Source organism: Dermacentor silvarum, chromosome 6 (assembly GCF_013339745.2).
Source record: "Dermacentor silvarum isolate Dsil-2018 chromosome 6, BIME_Dsil_1.4, whole genome shotgun sequence".
In the NCBI taxonomy this organism is placed as follows: Eukaryota; Metazoa; Arthropoda; class Arachnida; order Ixodida; family Ixodidae; genus Dermacentor; species Dermacentor silvarum.
Window position 1 is genome coordinate 132,775,311 of NC_051159.1, and position 24,785 is coordinate 132,800,095.

The 24,785-nt window shown below is 45.9% G+C and overlaps 1 protein-coding gene across 3 annotated transcripts in view; it reads right to left on the minus strand.

Moving 5' to 3' along the window:
• Positions 1-24,785, minus strand: part of LOC119456041 (alpha-mannosidase 2x-like) — a 96,909-nt gene that overhangs the window by 64,160 nt on the left and 7,964 nt on the right. Inside the window, exon 1 of one of the 3 annotated variants that reach the window (XM_037717637.2) lies at positions 5,898-6,090. The exons of the other annotated variants lie outside the window; for them this stretch is intronic. The gene's annotated coding sequence lies outside the window, so the exon portion shown is untranslated. Of the gene's footprint in view, positions 1-5,897; positions 6,091-24,785 lie in introns of those variants that run through there. 3 annotated transcript variants of the gene reach the window in all.

Here is a 24,785-nt window from a genome sequence, read left to right on the forward strand (position 1 = left end):
TATGGTTTAACCTTCGGATGCTGGGTGGGTCTCGCTCTTTATCGTAGAAGGCCAACAGAACTAATATATATATATATATATATATATATATATATATATATATATAACAGTGCCCAAAAGAAACAGTGCCTGTCATCTCAGCGGTAAAAAGGCTAGAATGACCAAAGTAACAAAGCTGCTTGCGAACATATATAGTTGAAACAATTACCTTAAGGTGCCGCATACGAAACACGGAAAAAACCCGGAACCTCATGATGAACACCGAACTGCAGCACACAACGACAGTGGCGGTAGAGACGCAGCGCTGTCTTTCAACTGAAAGCTTAACTTCAGTAGTGCCACGATATATACAAGGGTGACACAAAATTACAAAGAAAGCTTCCATCGTGCGCCAGTGCTGTCTAAATCCTGTATGACAACGCTATATTTTTATCACGCATATAGCGACCGAAGTCAGGGTTACGCATTCTTCATGCCATGTTGGCATCTTTTATTATCTCACGTGTACGCCGTTCACTGTGCACTTTCCAATAGGTGATGTGCTTGCACATTGATATCAGGGACATTGAAAAAAGGCTACCACTTTGATATGTTGCAGAGTTACAGCAAGATAACACCCAACACGATATTTCAAGGATACGGGCGGACGAACGAACGCAGGCACGAACGCACGCACACAAACACACACACTAACACGTGCGCGCAGTCGTGCGCACAGTCGCGCCCCATAACAATGTGACCCCCAGAAACTTGCACACTATGCTGTAGACAGCCGCCAAAATCTGAGAGCGAGAGAATAAATTAAATTATGGGGTTTTACGTGCCAAAACCACGATCTGATTATGAGGCACGCCGTAGTGGGGGACTCCGGAAATTTGGACCACCTGGGGTTCTTTAACGTGCACCTAAATCTAAGTACACGGGTGTTTTCACATTTCGCCCCCATCGAAATGTGGCCGCCGTGGCCGGGATTCGATCCCGCGACCTCGTGCTCAGCAGCCGAACACCATAGCCACTGACTGAGCAACCACGGCGGGTAAGAGAGAGCGAGAGAAATGTATCACGAAATCTGAAGCACTAGCCTCTTGTTCCATTTAACAGAGCCATCGGTGAATATCTGTAGGTGGTGTCTATACGTCTTATCTTATTACTTGAACACTAAGGACTTGACCTGTGACGCAGGTGTATAGTAAACGCTTGGTGGTAATACCAGTAATATTTATACGGCCTTCTACAGATTGAAATGGGCTGCCGGACTCGAGCTATTTTCTACGACGGCAAGCGAAAGTATAGCAACTGAAGCTGCCTTGCGGAAACCTAAATAGTGCCCCATACAAGCAGTAGTGATATTAACGGACTGCAAGGCAGCACTCCAGGTGCTGCAGCGAGGATTTGCCTACAACCGTCTTTACGCAACATCAAGCATCTACGCAGTTTTGAATTTCGCCTGGACTTTCAGTGGCTTCCACAGTACATCGGCACGTCTGAAAATGAAGATGCTGATGGCCTTGTGCGCCAAGCACTAACGCACAGAGTAACAGTGAAAGGAACACAAAACATCCAGCGATTATCAAAGGCGACCATTGTGAGGTGAATATCAGTCCGGCGTGGCCAAGGCACATTGCCGATCGGAAGCGTTCTTACTACACCGTGTTCGCACCCATGTCAACGAGAACGCCGGCGTGGGGCACAAGACAGGACTGCCGCCCTCACCAACGTGTTCGTTCCAACATGCCCAAAGAGGAGAAGGGCAGGAACCAGCTTCTCGGTTCACGCGGCAGGCATCTTCTAAAGGAGGCATTGGTCCGACACAGACACGGCTCCTGCCTGCCTGCGTTTCTTGCATGCCACGAACGCTGTCGCTCGTATAGGCGCTGAAGCGTCCAACTCTTGTTACGCGAAATGTCGCGAAAGGGTAGGTACCTCCGAAAATGATCGCTCAAGAATACCTTCCCTACATGCGTAGTTATGTTAAACCATGTTAAGACCTAGCAGAAACCAAGTTAATACCTAGCAGCAGCAGCCAGTAAGATTTGAGGATTGACACTTTCGCTGTGCCTAAGCTTTGCACGACCGAGTGCAAACTTGCCCGCTTTTTTTTTTTTGTTATAAACACGCATATTTTTTCCCACTCGTTTTATTTCGGTTGAAATCGCGGTTAAACGATCGGCTATTTCTTTTTTTTTTTCTCGTAGAGTATGAACTGCCACGGCAGGTGACTGAGGTCTCAAACCGTGGCTTTATCTTTTTTTGGTAGTACGCTTCCTTTCAAACCACGATGGGCTGGAACATCACGAATGAAACATAATCGCTGCAGCCAACGCCTTGTAAGCCAGCATATAGGGCCACGAGGAACTCTCTGATAGACGGTAGTTTGGGGACGTTCTGATTCTGAATTAGAAGGCTCTGATTCGGTAGTATGGGACATTTATAACTCACTCTCCCTGTCATCTTCCTGTTCCCCTTTCCCATTCCCCCGGTATAGGGTAGCCAACCGGACGTTATTCTGGTTAACCTCTCTGCCTTCTCCTTTTCTCTTTCCTCCCCCCCCCCCCCCCCCCTCCTCTCACAACACAAGAGCTGTACACCCGCCGAGGTAGCTTAGTTGCTATTGCGTTGCGCTGCCGACCTCGAGGTCGCGCCACGGCGGCCGCATTTCGATGGGGGCGAAATGCAAGAACACCCATGTACTTAGATTTACGTGCACTTTAAAGAACCACAGGTTACAGAACCCCAGGTTAAAGGACCCCAGGTCAAGATTAATCCGGAGCCCGCCACTATGAAGTGCCTCCTAATCAGATCGTGGTTTTGGCACGTAAAACTCCATAATTTATTATTATTTTTAACACAAAAGCTGTGACGTCTTACGGTCGTTATGTAAAGGTCAATGCGCCGCTTAAAAAAAAAAAAAAGGACACTTCTGGTTTGTTTATGTCACTGCCAGTATACGCGTACTAAAGTTGTCGGGAAAACTCGACAAAAACGATCGCGGGATGAAATACTTTTCAAGACATGCATCTTCCTCGTTATTCCTTATGCTTGCCTCGAGAGCCGTAGAACTCGGATGCTAGCAGCTGCGTGATTTTTTTTTTTTTATCTCAGAAAGCGTTCAATTTTTCTAACGAACCAGAGCTCTGTCGACATCAGCGAAGGAGCCAACGTAGAAGCAACAGACGGGTTGGAATTTCTTTTGCGTCAGCCGGTATACAGCTTCTCCTTGACGTATTATCAGCATACATTAAAAACACGAACAAGAAATAACTGATCAGAACGCCTGTTACGAGTGTACTTGCATAGTAGTGCGACGTGTAATGGCTCCGTAGCTCGATATACCTTTTATAAAGGGATGCAGGTGTCTGTCTAAAAAAAAAAAAAAAAAAAGAGAGAGAGAGAGAGAGAGAGAGAAAAAAGAGGGAAAAAAAAAAACATTGCGCGATGCTAGATCCGCCCTAACTTGCACTATCTTCCTCATCCTCAAAAAAATAACCAGTACGCGTCCCATACATATAATTTGACACTTGATCTCTTTATTTCATCGACAGCTGTAAGTATCTAAGCGACCAATAATATGTCGTACGTGGCAAAATCATGCTATCAACAAATACTATAGTATGCGCTCGGCTTTCTTCGATGGAACTTCCACGTCGACACGTTTACATTTGAGACCGCTGCAATCGCTGGTGCACGGACGCATTGTCATGTTTTCGTTTTTACATTTTTTTTTTCAGTTCCGTGGGCTCTTCTTTTTCTTTGTCGAAAAAAAAAATACCGGGTAAGACCTACGATGCTTTAAGCACTTTTATCAGTCATTCTTCGGCATCGTCCATAACATTCGCAGTGACGCTTTTTCGATTATGCGAGTTACCTTAAAACTTGACTAATTAACGTAACTGAATAATTATTTGTGCGCAGTTAAAAAATCTTATGACTAGCATAAACAGAACCTATCCACCTACAGTGAGCGCCGTTGGCATATTATGTCCTCCATCATTCATTCATTCATTCATTCATTCATTCATTCATTCATTCATTCATTCATTCATTCATTCATTCATTCATTCATTCATTTATTTATTTATTTATTTATTTATACTACAGCCCAGTAAGGGCTATGGTAGGAGTGGGAGTGGCAATACATGAACAACAAAATGAAAAGAAAATAATACAATAACAAACAAATCAAGCAAGATTGAACAAGTACAGCAAATGAACCACTTAAAAACGTGGTCACTTGTCGCTAAGTACAGACACAAACTTATCGAGCGGCAGTCAACGAGTATACCGCCGCTTAAAGAGTTAATTTGAAGATGTTAGTCCCTGCAGATACGGGCGTGATGTTTAGTTAATGGTGACTCCGAGTCGACGATTCCTTAGCAAAAGTAAAGAAGGCGTTTGACAGGCGATAGGAATAGTTGAAGATGCAGTGTAATGTTTTTAAAGACTCGTTATCCCGATGCTGAGAGAGAGGGGGGTTAGAATCAGCGAGGCTAGAGCCGCGGATACAGAAAAGTCGCGGTCGTATATCGGTGAAAGATAAAGCGTGTTGCCTTCCTTTGCACGGATTCTAACAGATTAATTCCATGTTGCTTTCGAGGAGATCAAAAAAATACAAGCATAATCCGACACTGGCCGTGTTAGGGATTTATATAATATAGTTTAGGGTACCCGGTTGTTTCCCTAAGTGTTCGCTGTAAGTAGGCAAGCTCCTTCAGTGCTTCTTTGCAGATATAATCAATGTGCTTAGACCACGAGAGAGTGTGACTGAAAATAACACCTAACTACTTTCATTCATGAACACATGTTAACGTTAATCCTTTAGAGGAGTAATTCGATCAACAAGGAAGGTGAAGCTCGATTGGAAAATGTTGTGACAACTGTTTTTTGAAAGTTAATTTTTATGTGCCGTGAATCGCACCACGACCAGAGCTGTGTAAATGAATCATTGAGGCGGGGATGATCAACAGGAGCCTGATGGTGTCATAGTGTCATATAATACGCAATAATCGGCGTACAGACGAACTTTAGACGCGATGCTAGTGGGGGGGGCATTAATATATAATAAGTGCAGTAATGGGCCTAGCACTGACCCTTGTGCAGCCTACATCGACAACGAATTAATCAGCTAAAACAAAGGCGACATAATGGGAACGCTGGTACAGAAAACTAGCAATCCAGTTAACAAAGACAGAGTTAACTATGATAAGCTGAGAATGAAATAATTGTGTTACAGTGCTAAACCTATGTGTGAAACCATGTTGAATGTTAGTGTTAATATAAGTTATTATTGGCGACATTCAGTTGGTGCAATCGGTACGCTTGTACGCTTTTTCTCACTCCTAGACAATTATTGTCCGTTCTAGAACAAAATTTATTTCGGTGTTAAATGATCGATAGCATTACCCGCCGTGGTTGCATAGTGGTTTTGGCGTTACGCTGCTAAACACGAGGTCGCGGGATCGAATCCCGGCTGCGGCAGCCGCATTTCGATGGGGGCGAAATGCATAAACCCCCGTGAATCATGCATTGGGTTTACAATAGAGAACTCCAGGTGGTCAAAATTAATCCGGAGTCCCCCACTACGGTGTGCCTCATGATCAGGTTGTGGTTTTGGCACGCAAAATTCCAGAATCCAAATGACCAATAGCATTGAATTTTATTTCGCTAAAACGCAAATGCCCACAGAGGAAAAAAAATAATTACAAGGACGTTCCTGTCTGCAGTTTACCTTAAATCTTGCGTTTCATGCCAGGCCGGAAGCCAGGCAAACATCTATCTATCTATGTGTAAGCGTGTATCTACGAGATCTTCCACGCACTGCGTGCACTGACGCATCGTTAACTCGAGGCGAGTGCTTTAGGCGCAAGAACGAACTGCTGCTTACGAACAATCTTGCCTACCTTATGTTACGAAGAGAGGTTGGATGTCCGAGACTCCGCGGTGTCCCTCTTCCGTTTGACCAGATAGATGGGGAAAAAGAAGTATAAGAAACAAAAGAAAATTACATATAAATGAACGAAAACCGGCGGAGGACAAAGAGACCTGACCGCCGAGCATCCACCTCGCGCGGGCAAGTCGCAAAATAAGAGGCCTCAAGCATAGCGCACGTCTTGAGCGGATATAAGCGAACATTAATGACGTCGCAGCAGCCGCAGCAGCAGCAGGTGCTTTCAATCGTGGCAGAAAATATTTCGCCTACGCCGAGTCGAGCAGCACGATGAACACGTGTGTCGCAGCCGTGAGAAACACGGAGGAGTGTATAACAACGGGCGCGGTGGCCTGCAGTATAGCAGTAGCAGCTTATAGCAAGTGTTGCTGCTGGCTTATACACGTTAAACAAGGATCGCGCCCCGCTCCATCTCCGTCACCGGCTCCCGCTGTTATTGTCTAGTTCACGCCTTGCGTCGTTCGCCCTCGCCACTTCGGACACCTTTGAGGAAGCGAAAGATGTTTACATTTCGGGGAAACTGATATTTTGCGAATTTTATTTGTTTCGTGGCTTGTAAGTAGCTTATTTGACGGCGCTAAAAAATTTCCAGTGATAAATTTATGGAAAAAAAATGAAACTTAGAAATTATAAGGGATTTATAAGGGTGTGCCAATAGTGGTTTTTGAGACCTAATAGAATACGAATCGAATATCGAATAAGAACCATCTTGAAATGCAGCGCAACGGGACGGCACAACAGAGAGGAAGACGAACACAGGCGCTAACTAACCTAACACAGGCGCTAACTAAAGTTAGCGCCTCTGTTATGCCGTCCCGTTGCGCTGCATTTCAAGATGGTTCTTATGTCAAAATACCAACTAGCCCAACATTCAACTCTTTTAAAGAATATCGAATACTTTTCGAATAGCTTTCGAATAATGAACAGCCGTTATCACAAGTAATATAAAATGGTGTTTACATCCCAGTAATACAAGTTTATTTCATTGCATAGTACGTTATGAAGCGTTGTTTATTAAAAGCACAAATGGTGCATTAGGAGTAAACAAGTCGTTAGCGACGAAGCCTGCTCCTCTACGCCAGTTCTGATATTTTATGTCTACGCGTATACTATGCCCGCGGGGGCGGAAATTTACCTTACTTTCGCTTCAATTTTAGATGTACTTGGGCGCAGTTGCGGTCTGAAATATGCGTATAAAGCATTCGAAAAAATATTCGCATTTACGAATGAGGGACTATTCGATTCAAAGACCGAATCGAATAGAACACTATTCTATTCGTTATTCGAAGGTTTCGGAAATTCGTACGCCCCTAGGGATTGATTTCGTCTTGAAGCCTAAATAGAGCGAAATAGAAAATGCGAGACAGGGAGGTTAACGAGGTTTTGCACTTTGTTTTCCACCCTACACTGAGGGAGGAGAAAGCGGGCAGGAATATAAAGAAGGAAAGGGAAAAGGGAAGTGATAAGAAGCGACGCGCGCTCACGTATACAACAGCCTTTACCGTGCGCTTAAAGTGGATCGCACAGCACCATCGTCTTTAAAAAGTACAACACTACCTTGCAGGCTTTGCATGCAGATGACAGTCGAGTCCATGATCCCAATGTCTTCTAAAGAATGTACAGAGAGTGTGAATAGGTCTAAAGGATCTACGCACGAAAAAGCAATAACTTAACAGTATTTTGGACATCCTGTCGAGATGAATCCGCTAACTTCTCTCACGATGACTGTCACACACCCCGTGAACGAGGCGCCAACACTTGGCCAAATTCCAAAGCCGACTTACCAGCTTCCCGAAAATAACCCCACGAAAGCAAGGACAATTAATAAGGGGCCCTCTGGTGCACCAGTGAACGCCGGTTATGGTCCAAAGACTGAGTCAAAGCCCAGAGTTGTCAAAACACAACAAAATATATTCTTCAAATAAGACAGTTACATACGCACACACACTTCGGCTAGGCACAACACAATGCAATTCAGATGGGTGTTAACAAAACTCCTGAAAATAATTAACGACAAGCACTAAGAGTCCAACACGTAAAGTACAGAATAAATAGAAACACAAAGTGTATTCACACAAAGTGTACTCGTTTTAACCCGTGCTGGTTTTGAGCTGGACGATCTCGGCGTAGCTCGAATCAAATCTCGAAGAAGGAACTTCTTCCGGAAATGCAGACGCTCGATGAACTCGTCGGCTATCTTGCCGGGGAATCCCTTTTTTCCGCAGACGGTCTGTCTTCACGTCACATCTCTTCGCCGGCGCGGTCTGATCCCCCTACTGATTCCCGGACGGAGCTTTTATTGCCTTCGCCGGCGCTTCTCGAACCTTCTGACGGAGTCGTGATTCAGTAGTATGAACAAAACCTGGGAATCTTCTAAACATTTCTCCCGTTTTCGACCGCGGCTCCGAAGACTCTTCGAGAAGGGTGGTGACTCATCTCGGGAAACCACTCAAAATCGTCAGTTGGGCCGAGGGAGTCGCCCCCAACAGGGACCACCCTGAGACCCCACCATGATTTTCAATAAAGATGTGGTAACCACCATCTGTTGGCGCACGCTCGGGTTGTTGCACTCCTCTCTCTCTCGGCTCGCCGTGAGTCCGGGTCTGAGAGGGTGTTTCGGCGCGTGCCCTCAATCTATCTCTCCTCTTAACCTTCGCGTATCTTGTCGAAGCTTCTAGACTCCGTTGATCACGTCGGCTGTCTATGGCGTATCCGCTCTCTCCTTGTGTCGAAGCTGCCGCGGGGCCGACGTGCTCTTTAGCTGGCTTGCGTGACACGCGGAGCGCGCTTTGATTTAGCGCACTTTTGCGACAATGGCAAAGGAACAGCGTGATGGAAAGACGGGATACAGAAAGCGACAACAATAGCTCTGTGTTTTCTTGTCTTTGGCTCATGCTGTTAATTCTTTACCGTGGATTGTTAACTAGCCTGAACCCACACTCTACTTGCCCTCATTGGCAACCAATTGACTTTAAGGGGAACTGGAGGTCTTAGCCTGGTTGATCGCTTGTCATGCTACTCAGTGCCTTGCTCCTATGTATACAAAAACAATTACTCGCGTGCGCAAGAAAATTGGTTTTCTACAGAGTACTACGAAAAAAGTGGACTTAATAAAGAAAAAGCCCGCAGTCCTGTGTCAAATCACAGTAATGTAGCTGCAGCATCTCATCGCATCTTTTTTTACCGTTATATGTATTTTTTTGTAAACATGACAACGTTGTCATTAGCTTGTGATTAATCCTGTAAGCTTTTTTTCTTCTTTTTTTATGAAACTAGTTCCCGCCCGCCCATAGTCCGAATGCCAATTTGACAACATAGCTCTATTTATTGGACCAACGTTTCAACACTGCGAGCTGTCGATTAACTCACCATCACCCTGCCAACTGTTCTCTGACTCCAGGCTGGTTCTCTCTGGCTAGTGCAACTGCTTAGGAAAAGCGGTGATGTCGGTCGGCGGGTTCATTCCTCGCACAAAAACAATTTTTTTTCTTCAAGTGCGAAGCTAATTTTGCGAGAAAACCACGTGACTTTCCTACGCAGCTTCGCACTGCTATAGACGTAATTGTCGCTGCATGCTTTATCAGCCCTGGTGAAAACAATTCGCGTCATCTGACAGGCCTTCCAGCTGTCAGGTCATCTTTGCTTTCTCGCGTTCGGATCCTTTGCTCTCTCTCTTGAGTCGACCTCAGGCTCAGAGCCCAGAACACCACAAAACGAAAGTCGTGTTTCGCCCCAGCTGTTCAGTGAGCGAACGAGGGCTTCGTTCCGGAAGCCAAGTGTCTGTGTAATAAGGATGCATTGACGTTAAAACAGGAACTCTTGTCTATGAAAAAAAAGAAAAGAAAGAAAGAAAAGCTGTATCCAACGTTCGCGAGCTCTGCCTTTGGGATGCAATAAATTATCGTTTCCGGTGTATTGCTGAAAAACACACTTGCAGCGCGCAAAACAATTCTTGAAAACACTTAAAACTCTTTCAAAACAAAGCTGCAGGGGCACGTTGCTACGCAGATTCTCGTGTGTCACGCGAGGCTGTGCTCCCCGTTTTCTTGCAACAGTTGCTTTTGTTGCGACCAGGGCATACGACGAAAGCGGATGGCAAACACAAAATCTCTTTCGCGAAACAACTGCATAAACACGAAAACACGGCTAGGCTTCTGCGGTTAGCCTGGCACGCTAGACCAGGATCGGCGGACTCTTAGCCCCAGCGACGAATGCGCAATGACGTCATTGAGGCTGTCACTATGTCGTACAGCTAGCGCTACGAAAAGCTGAGCGTGATCTTTCAGTTTGAATAATAATACTAATAATAATATGCCGCCGGAATGGAAGCGGGGAGGTTTTCGGTGATCGAGACTGTTCTTGAGACTTGAGACATAATTATTTGTGGATGGAAGCAAGCAGCCTGTGACTTCACTCTTTCCTATTCTAATGAAATTGTCTGTATTTTTTTCAAATGTTTCCATTGGAGACGTATTGGATGCATAATTTTTCAACAACTGGTGTTTTGCCCCGCGAGATGTAGTCACGCTACAATAGCGCGACCATAATCGATGTCGCTGCTCATTGTCTTGGAACCGTATTTCAGCCTCGCTTTTGCGACCATGTGAATTGACCTTGACCCAGCGCCGGCGAAGCAGCTCTTAAACCCTCTCCTAGGCATGTGGTACCGCCATGGGTACCGCAGCGGCGAGGCTCCGAGCGAGCGCAGCTGCGACGCCTCTCCGCAGCGGATCACGTGGCGTGACGTCACACCAGCCACACTTGCGTTCCGGCGGCTCAATGTCATTGCGGCGCGTTGAATGACCTTGCGAGACATGACGTAGTCAAGCTTTCGCTCTAAATGGGTGGATTGACGTCACATTTCTCACGGAGGTTCCTGTAAACAAACTAAATTAACGGATTTGAAAAGAAAATTTGGTACATTTTAGTCTGGGTGGAAATCGAGCCTGGGCCTCCGGGGTGCGAGATAGCTGACTAAAGGTGTGGCCTAGTGTGAGCGTCACTAGATACGTGACGGCGCAGCCAATGGGGAGGAGTTGGCGCCACGTCATGAGTGTATAAAATGAGCGCGTTCGTGACGTTCCGAGGTCTACACATGGTATAATGCGTTCGCATTCCCACACGTAAGCAGTCTTAAGTGTCACTGACGATTTTTCTTTTTTTTTTAACGCGATAGCGTTAAGGGCCCCAGGTAACAGAAAATCCGGCCTCGATGTCGGCGTGGGCGCGGGCTCGCTGGCGTCGTTAGCGGAAATAATAATCCCGAACCACCCCGACCGCGCGTGCCCTCCGCGTGGCGCAAGGCGTTAGTGAACAAAATTTAATTTCTCAAAGTAAAATCCGCCAGAAAAATCGTAAAGTACGACTTAACCACAACCTACACAAGTGATAGCGTCGGATTGTAATTTGAGTATACGAGAAATTAAGCATGATTCTCTTGCGCGGAAACTCAAACACAAACCTCCTTTTACGGCATTTATACAATTAATACGGCGGCGCGCCGCGGTTTCTTCCTTGCAAAAACACCATCCAAAGGGCGTTCGCCTCCTCGGAAGCCGCGCCCGGAGGCGAAGTTGGACAAAAAGTTCGTCGGCCCTTCCACTTCGTGAAGATGGTTAACCAGCGAAGCTGAAACGTGCGGGCCCGGTGTTATCACTGGGTTAATCCCGAGGGTCCATTAAAGTATTTCTCAATTATGAGGTTACACGTGCGTTCGGCTGCGACGGAGAGAACGACGTCACTGACGGTATGCCCGCAGTCCGCCATTGTCGCTTGCGTTCGATGTCTCGAGTTTTCTCGGCGGCGTGGTTAGCAGAATTCGCCCGCCATTGCAGCTTGCATCTTCGAAATTAAATTGCTTCAAAATTCTACGCTGGAATGATCAGCGGTAACGCAGCCAGCTGTGGAAGAAGACGACGATGATGAACGCGGGAGCAGTGGCACGAGCGCAACCCGAGGGGCACCAATGAGCCAGCTGCGGAAGACGATGATGACGCTCGAGCCAATGCTGATGATCATAGTTGTCTGTACAGCAGGCGATTTCACCTAGCCATATACGATTTCGCCTAGACATATAAAGCTTCGCTTTAAAAGCTGTAGTTGCCGGGAAGCCTGATAAGCAGCCAGGGATCTTTGAATGCTATCGCGGTCCACTTTAAAGGCGAAGCTTAAGCGCCCTCCAAATTTTTTTCGCCTGTGTTCCGCCATCCGATGACGCAGTCCAATTGTGCAACTAAAGCTGCTTGCAGCTGCTAATGACTTGTATAGATGAAGTTCGCATGCTCCGACGCATGCTATAGCGACTCGTATTATGATCGAGCGCATCTCGCGATGACGACTGGGCTGACATTTAGGAAAGACGATGAGTGCGACGGCTTCCGAGGAGACTTTCTGCCCGCGACTGAACAGAACGTTTCCCGTCTTCGCCTCGATACGCTGGGTCACGTCGACATCAGCCCGACCCGGCGTGTTCTAACTCGCTGCTCTGAGCGTAGGAGGAGGATAGCGGAGCGAGGGAAGTCGTGAATGATGAATACAAAGGAAGGAAGGAAAGATCCGCGCATAAAAGTGCACAAAACAGAGGCTCATCTAAACCCCTATGTCCAGTGTGCTGTCATTAGCAATTATAACGTGGCCCTCGTTGCCAGTGGGCCTCGTTGCCAGGCCCTCGTTGTCAGCCGCAGTGTCAGACCTCTATAGGCCTAGACTGACGTCCTCGGACAGTCATTGGCTGCCCAATGTTTTCTAGGAAATAGGCGGCGTTTGCCGGTATAGCTTGAAATGCATCTTATATGGAGCAGGACGGATCGAACGAAATTGCGGTCTCAAGACTTTCTATGAGAATTTGCGGGTTAGTTGGGCCTTTGCGTACTTGCAGTATATGTCCTCTGTGATTCCACGCATACTCCCTCTTTCTTGTATATGGCATGCTCAACGTTTAAAGGAAATACCTAACTAGTATTGGACCCAGTATAACTTAAAAACGTATCAGCTTCATAAAAAAAAAAGGGCTTGATGTGACGCGTTAGGTAGATTCATATTGATAGAAATTTACTGCCGAAGCTTTACAGTCAAAGCTGAGTTGCAATCAGCCTCAAAATAGTAATGGTGCTCGAAATTTAACAGTGCACCATACCGTAGTTAATCTGTAAATCGTCTGCGTGTCCCCTGTAAGTCTTCTGCACTTCCTTGTATATAGACCATTGTCTTCTAACCGTCCTCGTTATGCAGGTAACCCTGCTTGGAGCTATAATTTCGTGTTTGGCTGCGTGATTTACACGAGCGAAAACGGCTTCAAAGGACTCTCTAGAGCTGCATGCTTACAGAACTGTGGCACACCCCTTCAAAAGAGAGTAATATGGTGGAGGTGGCGGTTCTTGGGGTTGCGCGTCTTTGTTCCCTTCCTGCTATGGACGCTATGTTTCAGTCACTAGTGCCTTTAGGGCCACTGCCAGCGTAACGCCAGAACCAAGATGACCATGCCAAAACACTCGAAGGGCCGATGAGTGAGCGATTTTAGTGCTGATGTCAGCAGCAACAAAATAGAATCGCTCCTCAAGAAATGCCGGTCCAGAATTTGACGCCATAAACTATCCTGCTTAATAAAAAGGCAATTGAAGAAAAAAATATTTTGTGCGTGCGACTGCTTTCGCGTCAGAACGAAATTTTACTATAAGCACAATATGTTTTATTTAACTGAGATCTCGTTTCGATGAATCACGATCTCAGTAAACTTAACTTGGCGCAGAGATCTTATTTCCCGGTGTAGTTTCTATTCATATTTGGAACCCTTACTTTCCTGGTTCATCGATGTAAATGTATAAAAGCTGCCATTTACGGGCCCTGTGCTAACGAAAGCGAGTTTCTCATACCATGTGCACTGGTCGACGTTGCCAGCGGTCAGAGCAGTATCCTGTCGTTGTTTCTGCGTATCGTGTTTCGTTTTCTTTTCCCACAAACCAAAATGAACGCGTAGACTGTCGACATAGAGCATAGGCAGACACCTTCGTCACTCCACCTTGGTTATCTAAACTCACCTTCTAGGAGTGGCAGAGACTGTTCTCAACCATAGTTTCATTTCTACGGGAAAAACCACCAAAGTCACACCGACATGAAAAGTGCTGCTACCCAAGCTGTAAGTCACAAAATGCGATTTTCCGTGTGAGATTTGAGCGCCGACGAGGCAGGGACAAGCTTGAAATAGTTATAAGGGAAATGCGCAGGCCATTGCGTAGGGTACAGGAAAAGTCAGCGTGTGCTGCGTGGCCCGACACAGTGGTCAGTGCGACTCGTATAAACACTAGAAATTATGGGCATTCGAATGAATTCAAGGACAATCTTCGTCACAAAGTTGAGTAGACGGGTAGGCAGAGAGCCGCTAAACAAATTGCAGTTGCCACTTTTCTTCCTCCCCGCCCACTCCGCGCTGACAAAGTGTGTCGCTCCAGCTGGTCGTTGACAAAGCTGGCGGACAAAAATAGAAGCCACCCTCTCTATAGAGCGCGGGTTTTGTTTAGGCTCCAGAACTTGCATTACGAGCTGGTTACTAGAGATAGGCATACGCCGCCGCAGTCAGCAGCCGCAGGCGTAGTGCGTGTAAATCATGGCTCGAAACTGCGAAACAACACCCTGTATGCAGGATCGTGGCGTACATATATAGCTTCGTGCATGACAAAGTACCGCAGTCGCTTTTATTTTTTCTCTCTCTCTCTCTCTCTCTCTCCTTGGATACAGCTCTCTACATAAATTGAAAGTTTGAATTATCGATTTTCGAGTGAGCACACGCACGCTTTGAAACCGATCCGTTGACTGTTTCTTTCGACATGCTCCGCTTAAATGAGCTTGCGTCGCAACGTTTCCCTCCGATACCGTTGTACGTGTTTCTTCTCTCTTTCTCACCCGTTCACATCAGATGAAAGCAGCACTTAAATATACCTAATAGAGGGCTAAGTGGACTAGCAGTGGGCGCCAATGGAACGCGCGTACGCTTTGCCGTTCTTTTTCATCACCCTTGGCTACGACGTACAACGCCTCTCTCTCAGGACAACTTTAAACCGACTGGACTCGAGAGCGTTCTCCGAGTCAAAGATACTCGGACCATGGCTAAACCGGTCACTGGCATAAAAAGCGATTCGTGCCCTAGTACACTACTTGAAGTGCACCGGTTTAAGAGACCCCTTATACTGTCCCTATGCATCATTCCACGTGCACTCAGTACTCACTCTCTCCCTCTTTTCGCCTTTCTATTCCCTCTTTTCCTTACCCACAGTGTAGGGTAGCAAACCGGATGCTCGTCTGGTTGACCTAGCTCCCTGCCTTTCCTCTCCTCGCTCTCTCTCTCTCTCTCTCTTCATCACCCCTCCACCCGATTTCGCTTTGTCAATCCTTGTTATGTGGTGGCGCTCAAAAAATTTACGCAGTGGTGAGCCCTTTTTTCGCCAGCTACGTCACCGTCAAAAGTCCAACGACATCACCGCTGCCGTTTCGATTAGTATGCGTGCGTTAAACTTCTCGAGGGCGCGTCGGCGCCGGCCTTCTGCGGCCATTCGCCACGCCAGCTAGGTTTCATTTCGTCGTTCGTGCGAAGCTCGCCGTGTATATATAGCTCTTTCCTCAGCTGCGTTACGAATGTCAGGATGCATTCGCAAGACGTCAGTCAGTTCGCCTGTTCAAGTGTGCCAGCGACATTAAAGCCCTCGAAGAACAAATAAACTCAACAATAAATGTTCTTCGCCGCGTAGCAGGCACGACATGGGGAGGGTCGGTTTCATCACTACTGAAAGTACATAATGTACTTATAAAGCAAAAGATAGTTTGTTCTTCACCTGTTCTGCATGGAATCTCCCGTTCATCTGAAGAGTGACTTCAAAGATTAATAGCTAGGAGCCTTAGAGTATGCTTAGGCGTTCCTCGAGCAACCTCAAGTTCCTTAGTAATTGCAGAGGCACGTCATCCTCCATTCCCTATTATGAGGACGGTTGAAGCCTGTCGACACTACTTTCGCGTTTCAGTGCAGCGCAAAAGGCACCCACTAGCAATTAGACTTATTGAGAGAGACGGGGTGAACATCAATACTGTGATTCAGGTGCAAAAAAATCTACTACCACATCAAGAATTTTGGATCGCAGATATTTCCTACCCTCCATGGCGACTTGTCGCTCCAAAAACATAACTTTAGGTTGACGCAATTATTCGCATACGAGACTTGTTTATGCTAGCAGCCCAACAACTAGCGCTATACCAGATATACTTTCGGTACCCTGGATATATTCAAGCGTATACAGACGGCTCTTGTCAAACAAATTATTCTACAGCTGCCTTTGTCATTCCAGAATGGAACTGAATACAGACGTTTAAACTGCCTCACACAACATCATCAACTACAGCAGAGCTTTTTGCAATATTGTCTTTGTTACGATGCATAAATTCAATGCAAAAAGGGAACCAATGGGTCATCCTTTGTGACTCACAGGCAGCTTTGTCGTCACTTCATGGTGGCATCAGCAATTCCCAAAACACGGCGTTAGTTTATGAGACACTAAAGGAACTCACAAAGGCAAGTGAAAAAAATCGCACAATAATGTTCCAATAGCTACCTGGACACTTCAATATCCCTGGGAATGTTGCAGCAGACAAGGCAGCTAGACAAGCGCATATTAATAACGCCACATATGGTCTCCCTCTAACGCAAGGCGAATTGCGGTACATATTAAGACAGATCTCAGTCAGTGGTTGCAAAGTGACATGGTTTGATCGGAACTCGAAATCTTCAGATTTATTTAACATTGACCTTGCACTTAAATTCAAAATCCCGTCCACACTGGATACAGCCAGAGCGTTTGAAACGCTCATTCACCGTCTGCGGCAAGGTACCACGTACACGAAACATTTTCTACAAAAAATTTCAAGAACTGATAGTCCGGAATGTACTTGTGGCCACGAGGATGAGGATGTGCAGCATGTTCTGTTAGAATGTCCGCGACACGACACACACAGACAATGTTTAGCACGTGATTTAGTGGCATTAAACCGCAGGCCCTTCAGCCTCAGGAAGATCTTGGGTCCTTGGCCAACATATTCATTGCAAAGGCGAGCGTTAATGGCCCTCCAAAGATTTCTAGAAGCGAGCAATACTTTCGGAGACTATTGAAAAGAGTGTTTATCTGTGATAAGCTCACTCCATGGGATTTTTTTTATTTTATCTGAATTTGGTCAAATTAACACCAGGAGGCGTTGCACCAGGGTTCATGTACCTTCATTTGAGTCTAATCCGTGCTATTTTATGTGCCGTGATTTTAGTACGGTTACGTGACCGGACTTTGTGTTTACTTTAATGCGCCTTTGTGACTGAACTTTGTGTTGCTGTGTTACTGAGTTGACTTTCAGTATTAGTGTGGCATTAGTGTACTTATGTGACTGGACTTTGTGTTATTGTGATTTGTTTTAGTTTTAATGCGTGTAGGTTAATTCTTTATTCACTTTCATTTCTCTATGTGAAAGGAGTAGCCGGGGCCAATTAAAGGTGACAACATCTCCTAAATAACATATAATAAAAAAGTAACGTACAGGGCCGTTCAATCTTTTGGAAAACGCTTAACGCTTCGTTGCATGCTGTCCACTGCAGTGGCCAAATTTCGGCGATTTCTAGAGCAATTAGTGTATTGCTACTGAGATGCTCTCGTGCATATAGTGCGAACTTCAGTGGACAACAGAAGTTCTTTGTAGCTGCCCTTTAACGGGGCCACGAACCAAAGTTGTTCATCAACTCGGGCTCAGCGATTTAGTGTCGTGTTGTTCCGGCGGGTAAGTCACATGCGTCCACACACTCTTACTATAATAAATCTCGCGATATTGCGGTTCGATACATATATTTGTACCAACGCACCTCCCCAAGAAATAAATTATGTGCCTCTGTAGGGCAGCCTAAGGTTTGGCGAAAGCTGTCCTCAATATTTCTGAGATATTCAGTCGCTGGTGGCCTCTATGCATTGTGTGCTTCGACTACGGGCCACTGCAGCCGAAGCTGCCGTAGGAGGACCTAGAGAGCACAGCCGGCGCTTTAACGAAGGCCATCGTGCATTTAAGAGCGAACACGTCCTCCGCTTTCGAGATCCTGACCCGCGATTTCCGCCTACAATACTCGTAAATGTTTCTAGATGTGTCTATAAGCAGCGTGCGCGATGCACCCGGCCCATATTAGCAAAAAAAAAAAAAAAAAAACGCAGAAGAGGGAGAAGGGAAAACAAAGTTCGGTCAGGAAACGATATTTCGATGGGTGCTAAACAATCGTATGTGTGTGTGCGCATGTTTGTTGTGAAATGAAAGAGCAGATGAAGTAGCAAAATGCGCCCATGAACATAAAGAGCAAGGGGGTCATTGCTTTGGTTTTCAGCTGCGACATAATAGGCATCCTGCGGAAAGGTCCGCAGGGACATCGTTCGGCGTCAATGCCAGAACGGCGATCCCCTAAGCGGTGTATCCCGGGCCGGCGTTCTTTATGTGGATGAAGTTGTCCCGAAGTATGGAAACTGCTTGGTGTTGCGTACAAAATTATTTTCTCTTCTATCCACTTCGTGCACATGTATACACTCTGAGTCAGAAGTTTGTGGACAGTGGCGTCTGAGACAATGACATTATTTCCGCAGTCTGGGCATGCGACCCGGCATTCATATTTCCAGTGTGTATTCAATATTATACAAGGTGGTCATGTTCAAGTTTTAAAGAATTAAGAAAATATCCTGTTGCATTAAACATAATTCTAGTTTTTGAGCTGGATTATTCACAGAGGTGGACATTACTTACACGAGAAATCAAAACATGCATTCAATTATTTACGAAAATTCACTAATTATCTTCGGAAATAATTACTTTATGGCATATATTGCAATTTACAAATTGTAGCCGGTGAGTTTGCAAGGCGATGCGTTTGGAATGAATTTCCAGAATGACCCCAGTTTGAAGATATGCGCCATCAAACTCGCCATCAAAACGCACTGCTGTTGCACTTACTTTTTTTAACCAAAATGCTCTGTTATACATTGAAGCGCAAAAGTAACTGGAACGCCCGTGTATTTCGTCCCACACTTTGAAAAAATAATATCTCGAAACTGGTGTCATCCCCGAAATTCATTTCAAGTGGAGACGTCTTGCAAGCTCACCGGCTACAATTCGTAAATTGCAGTATGCGTTGCAAAGTAAATAATTAATAAGTTAATTACTGTATTCTTGTTAATTTGTTGAACATGTGTTTCGATTTCTCCTCCTAGTAATGTCCGCCTCTATGAATAATCCAACTCAACGACAAGAGCTGCATACGACTTTTAAATATTCCATAACACTTAAAAATGATCACCCCGTATAGCATAGCATATGTAAAGAATATAATGTTTTAGGGCCCATTCACACTTGCGACTAGGCGAGGTCGCGTGACCGATTGCGATTGGCGACCAGGAAACTACTCAAGACGAACGATGTTCACACTTACAAATGCGACCGACGAGTCGCAAAACCGAAATGTCTCACGATACGCCGTTCACGTCTGCTTGAAATGTCATCGCCGCGTAGAATAAGCGTCAGCGTATACGGACGTCCTGTTCCTTCGCATCTGATTGACTGCGGTCGCGCGACTGAAAAATCGAGCAGTGAGCGACTGACCCGAAATGGTCGCATTTCGAGAAAAGCGACCATTTGCGACTACTTGCGACTGGTCGCTTTGCGACTATAGCTTGGTCGCGCGACCTCGCCTAGTCGCAAGTGGGAATGAGCCCTTATGGTTTTGGCAGCAACAGTGAAGAGACCTAATGGAAATTTAATGTTTTTATCAGATCACGTGGCACGTAAACGTTTGACGGCGACTGTACCTCTTGCACATGTGTTGATCAAGGCGGCGACACTGTTGACGTGTTGCTGACATTTGTTCAGCAAGGGAGGCAGCCTTGCGATCAACTAAGAGCCCTGGACAAAGATCGCTCGGCACATGATATTATTCCCGGATCACGGCCTATTTCAGGCCCTGAAATAAGGGCGTCTGCGGCCATACAAAAATTTCTCGTCGCTTCAGACAAGTGTTCGAAGCAATTATTTGATAATAAAAATTCAAAACATCACAGCGAGACTTGGGGAAAGGGCATAACTGAAGAGCAGAAAAAGACAGGTGTTGCTCTTCGGTTTGTTTCCTTCTACCAAGTCACGCTGTTACGTTGTCGTTCATGTGGAAACGACTTGCACAAAACTTTGGCGTTGCTAAATTGTGAATCACAGTTTCTTGCCAGGTTACTGGTGGATCTATAGCTACGCGCAAGGTTAGATCCACCCGAAACCACTAAACATGACCTATTATTTTGTTTATATATATATATATATATATATATATATATATATATATATATATTGTTGCGTCCAAGTGCTTAAAAGGGACGTGCGGATCAAAAGGAGAAAGAGGAGGAGGGCGACGACTGTGCAGCGGCCATTCCTGCTGTTCGTAGCCTGCTGTTCCTGCTCTAGCACGCCTAAATAAACCCCTTTTCCCCGTGCTTGTAACAAATTGGTGGACGGTGCTGGGTAAACCTCGTAACCACGGAGCCTACGCTGCTACAACTTCGCCGAAGCCGTCGACTTGCCGGACTTCCGCCACCCTCACCTGACATGCCTGAATACGCCTGCCAGATTCCCGACGGCTCTGACGCAGTTTCAAGGCCAGCACCTGGCGTTCCGTGTCAATACTATCGGGTGCCGCTGAATTTCGGAGGAAAAGCCGGAGAAGATATCGACGAGTGGCTCACGAACTACCGAAGGGTGAGCCGGTATAATGGTTGGAACTCGACCGCACAGTTGTCCAATGTTGTGTTTTCCCTTACCGACACAGCGCTCGTCTAGTATGAGAATCACGAAGACACGCTCACTTCATGGGAGCTTTTCGTCGAGGAACTCAGAGTGTGTTTTGGAGACTCTAGTGCAAAAAAGAAACGCGCTGAACAGACGCTTTCGCAAAGAGCTCAGGTTCCCGGCGAAACCTGTACAACTTATATTGAAGAAGTGTTAAAACTGTGTAAGATAGTCAACTCTCAAATATCTGAAGATGACAAAGTTGGACATTTGTTGAAAGGAGTAGCCGAAGACGTCTACAATTTTCTGATCGGCAAAGAAAGCTTGGATACCGTGCCTGACGTCATTCGACACTGCAGGACCTTTGAGACGCTGAAGATGCGACGAATAATACCGAAGTTTGGTCGTCTGGCTAATGTCACAACGGTGGCAAATGTAGAGCCGAGCTCGTGTGTTGACCTTCCATCAACAATACGGCAGATTGTTCGCGAAGAGTTGCTCCATCGCGAAGAGATTTACCGCCGCACGTCCCTTTTAAGCACTTGGACGCAACAATATATACAGGGTGTTCAAAATTGAGCTTTACGGAATTTTTAAGAATCGCCTGTGGCAGGTAGCATAATTCTTATCGTTGAGCTGGGTAATTCGATGAGGCGGACATTATTAGCGCGAGGAATCCAAACACATATTTAACTAATTAACAACAATTCACTAATTAACTTCTTAGTTAATTACTTTACGACACGTATTGCAATATACGAATTGTAGCCGGTGATCTTGCCAGGCTTATCCACTTGGAATGAATCTCCTATATATCATGGACCCACAGGTGTAATTACAACTTTTACCGAGTTTTAAACGACAAGAAGAAACATTACTGTGCCGCTTGTGAATAGGAGTATTTTTTACGAACTCCTATTCATTCCTAAGTGGAATGGCGGGCAGTGCCAACTGCAGCACATGCGGTGTTGAGGTAACCACCAGACATCTCTTATGTGACTGCCCCAGATACGAAGAAGAGAGGATTGCCCTTCGGACGACTTTGGGGCACTTAGACGACAGGCCTTTTACGGAGGAGAAGATCTTGAGTCCGTGGCCTCGTGCGTCTGCTATGTGCAGGGATACAAAGGCGCTGCTGCGTTTTTTGAGGTGCACTGGCCTGTAAGACTGCCTGTGACGAAACTCAGCGATGAACGCTTGACTGTGTAAATGTGCAGGTTGTGCACTTCTCCCTTCCTTCTCCTCTTTCAATCCCTTTTCCCCCTTCCCCAGTGCAGGGTAGCCTACCGGGCTCAGCCTGGTTAACCTCCCTATCTCTCCCTTGCGACTTTTCTCTCTCTCTCTCTCTCGCCAGAATGACACCAGTTTGGAGATATGCGCCATCAAACTCGCCGTAAAAATGCACTGTTGTTCTACTTTTGTACCAAAATGCAATTTTATACATTGAAGTACAAAAGTAACTGGAACGCCCATGTATTTTGTCCCACACTGTGGGAAATACCTCGAAACTGGTGTCATCTAGGAGTTTCATTCCAAGTGGATGCGTCTGACAAGCTCACCGACTACAATTCCTAAATAATTATTTCGTGAATTTTTGTTAATTAGTTGAACATGTGTTTCGATTTCTCGTGCTACTAATGTCCGCCTCATCGCATAACCCAGCTCAACGATAAGAATTATGCTACCTGCCACAGGCGATTAATAAAAATTCCGTAAAGCTTAATTTTGAACACCCGGTATATATAGCATTCCCTTTTGTATAGCAGTAATGTGTCAATGTCTGTGTGTGATAACGTTCTTCTTTTGCGACGTGACCAGGCCCATCGAGCCCTGCTAACTTTTCTTAAGGACAGTGACTTGGCCTCCCGTTTATAGACATTATTTGTATTTTGTTTTGTTCTGTCTGTGTCTCCGTTATTTCTTCATTTCCTCTTTTCTTCCCTCATGTTTTCATTTCCTCTATTCTCTCCCCTCCTCCTGAAAGAGTAAGCAGGCGTTGTGCCCCTCTCGGTGGCAGTTGTCAGCTTGCTCCCTCCCTATTTCCTTCGTGTCGTTGTGTTATATGTACACAAACCAAATAATAATAATAATTGCGAAACACGTACAGTGAAATATGCTTCAAACCTAACCATGTCAAAGAAAATCTTGTGATACCGGCGCCGACGGCTAAAAAAAAAAATGTCGGAGTTTCGCCCGAAAGGCGAAGCATCAATTGCGATAGCAAATAAACAGAGAGCTATTCAGAGTAGGGATAGTAGTTTTATCGGCTGCATAAACTTGGACACATTCGCTTTCTAATTGAATTGACAAGCGTGGTGTCATAGCGCACAAGCAAACATGAATAGATCACACTGAATGACCGCAGACAACGACTGTCAAAACGCTGGCAGCAAGCGCAGCCGCCGCAGCGTGCGAAGAATCATGCGGTCTATCGCTTCAACGGAAACTGAGCGGTGAATGCACATCGCATACAAAGGTCAGAGCCGTGTGGAGATAAGAGACGGTGCGGGCGACCGCCCCCACAGCCAGTGCAAGCGTAGTTGTTGGCAGAGTAGAAGCTGCTCCCCCCCCCCCCTCCCTCCCGCGCTGCCTTCCCGCTTTCTTGCTTTCGCGTGGGAGACTGCGTTGCCAGTTCCCCTTGCGCGCTGTTGCAAGATACGCATTTGGTGCCGTAGCACAGCGTCGCCCCGCCTCCCTCCCCCCATACCCCCACGGCCTTTCGCGCGACGGTCGCGTTTGCTTTCCGCCGTGCGTTGGCTCTCCGTGACAGCGCGCGTCCCCCGCGTGCTTTCGCGTACTCGCGCATACGGCGCGCGGCGACGATTTTATCGCCCTTGGAATCTATACGGAACCTCACGGCGACGGCGACGGCAGAAATCCGGTTGAAGCGTCCACATAATTGCTATCGCAATAAAAAGCTGTTTATAAATATTCTCTCTCTCTCTCTTCGAGGAGTGTTATTCAAGAGTAGTGACCACTTCTTTTGAAGAGCGGCGCCACTTTCTACTTGGTGGCAAGGGGCTTTACTCGGTGGTATGTACAACATGAAAAACTCCCGATACAGCTTTCTGTTGCTCAATACGTGCTAGAAAAGAATGTTTCTTCGAGCGTGAAAGAAGTCCTCGCGAATACATGAAAAATTGCCGCGCGACTGGCCGCTCGAGAAACTTAGCGTGTATTCGCGGGCTTCTTTAACGCTCGAAAAAAAAGAAAAAAACACTTTTATGTAGCACCTATTCAGCAACAGAAAGCTGTATGGGGAGTTCTTCATGTTGCTCTACAATTTTCTCCTTGACACTTTTAATCTAATTATAATATTTGAGAAGTTTATTAATTAATTACGACTATGTAATTAGGCGGAATGCAAAAATAATCTGAGTATCTCCAAGTGACGGCAAACAACATTGCCTTGGTTCTGTCCAGCTATACGTGGCATTTGCATATTTTGAAATCTTGGTAAATGATAGTTGGGACCGTGGCTGTTTTCGGCAGGGTATAGACTTTCGTAGGATAGAAGGCGCTACCTGTGAGATTCTACCTGTAGCGTAATGTCTGCTTGGGCGAGAGCGAGAGGTTTCGTCAATCGGATGTTTCGTCATTTTCAAGTGATATTTTCAGAGTCGCAGTCCCCAGACGAACACCAGCGGACGAGATCCAAGATTTTCAACGCAGGTGGCATCAGCAGACGTTATCACAGAGAAAATCGCGTGAGAATCGAGAAAAATTTGATAAATAGAAGATGAAGAACTATACAGGTCAAGGAATGAACCTGCAGTTTTCAAGTTTTCAACATCCTCCTTTCTCCTCGCGGTGGCCTCGGCATGTGTGCGATAAGCATTTTTGATTGCGCAAAGATCATATTTTTTGTAAGACTGTTACAAATATCAGCATTAATTTAGAATTAAGTGCGAATCAGCTTTCGTGGTCTTTCAAAAACGAATAGGTATGTAAATGTCGGAGTTCCAAGACATGAGCAACACAACGCCAAAGTGATTGCGCCACGTTTTATGAAATTGTA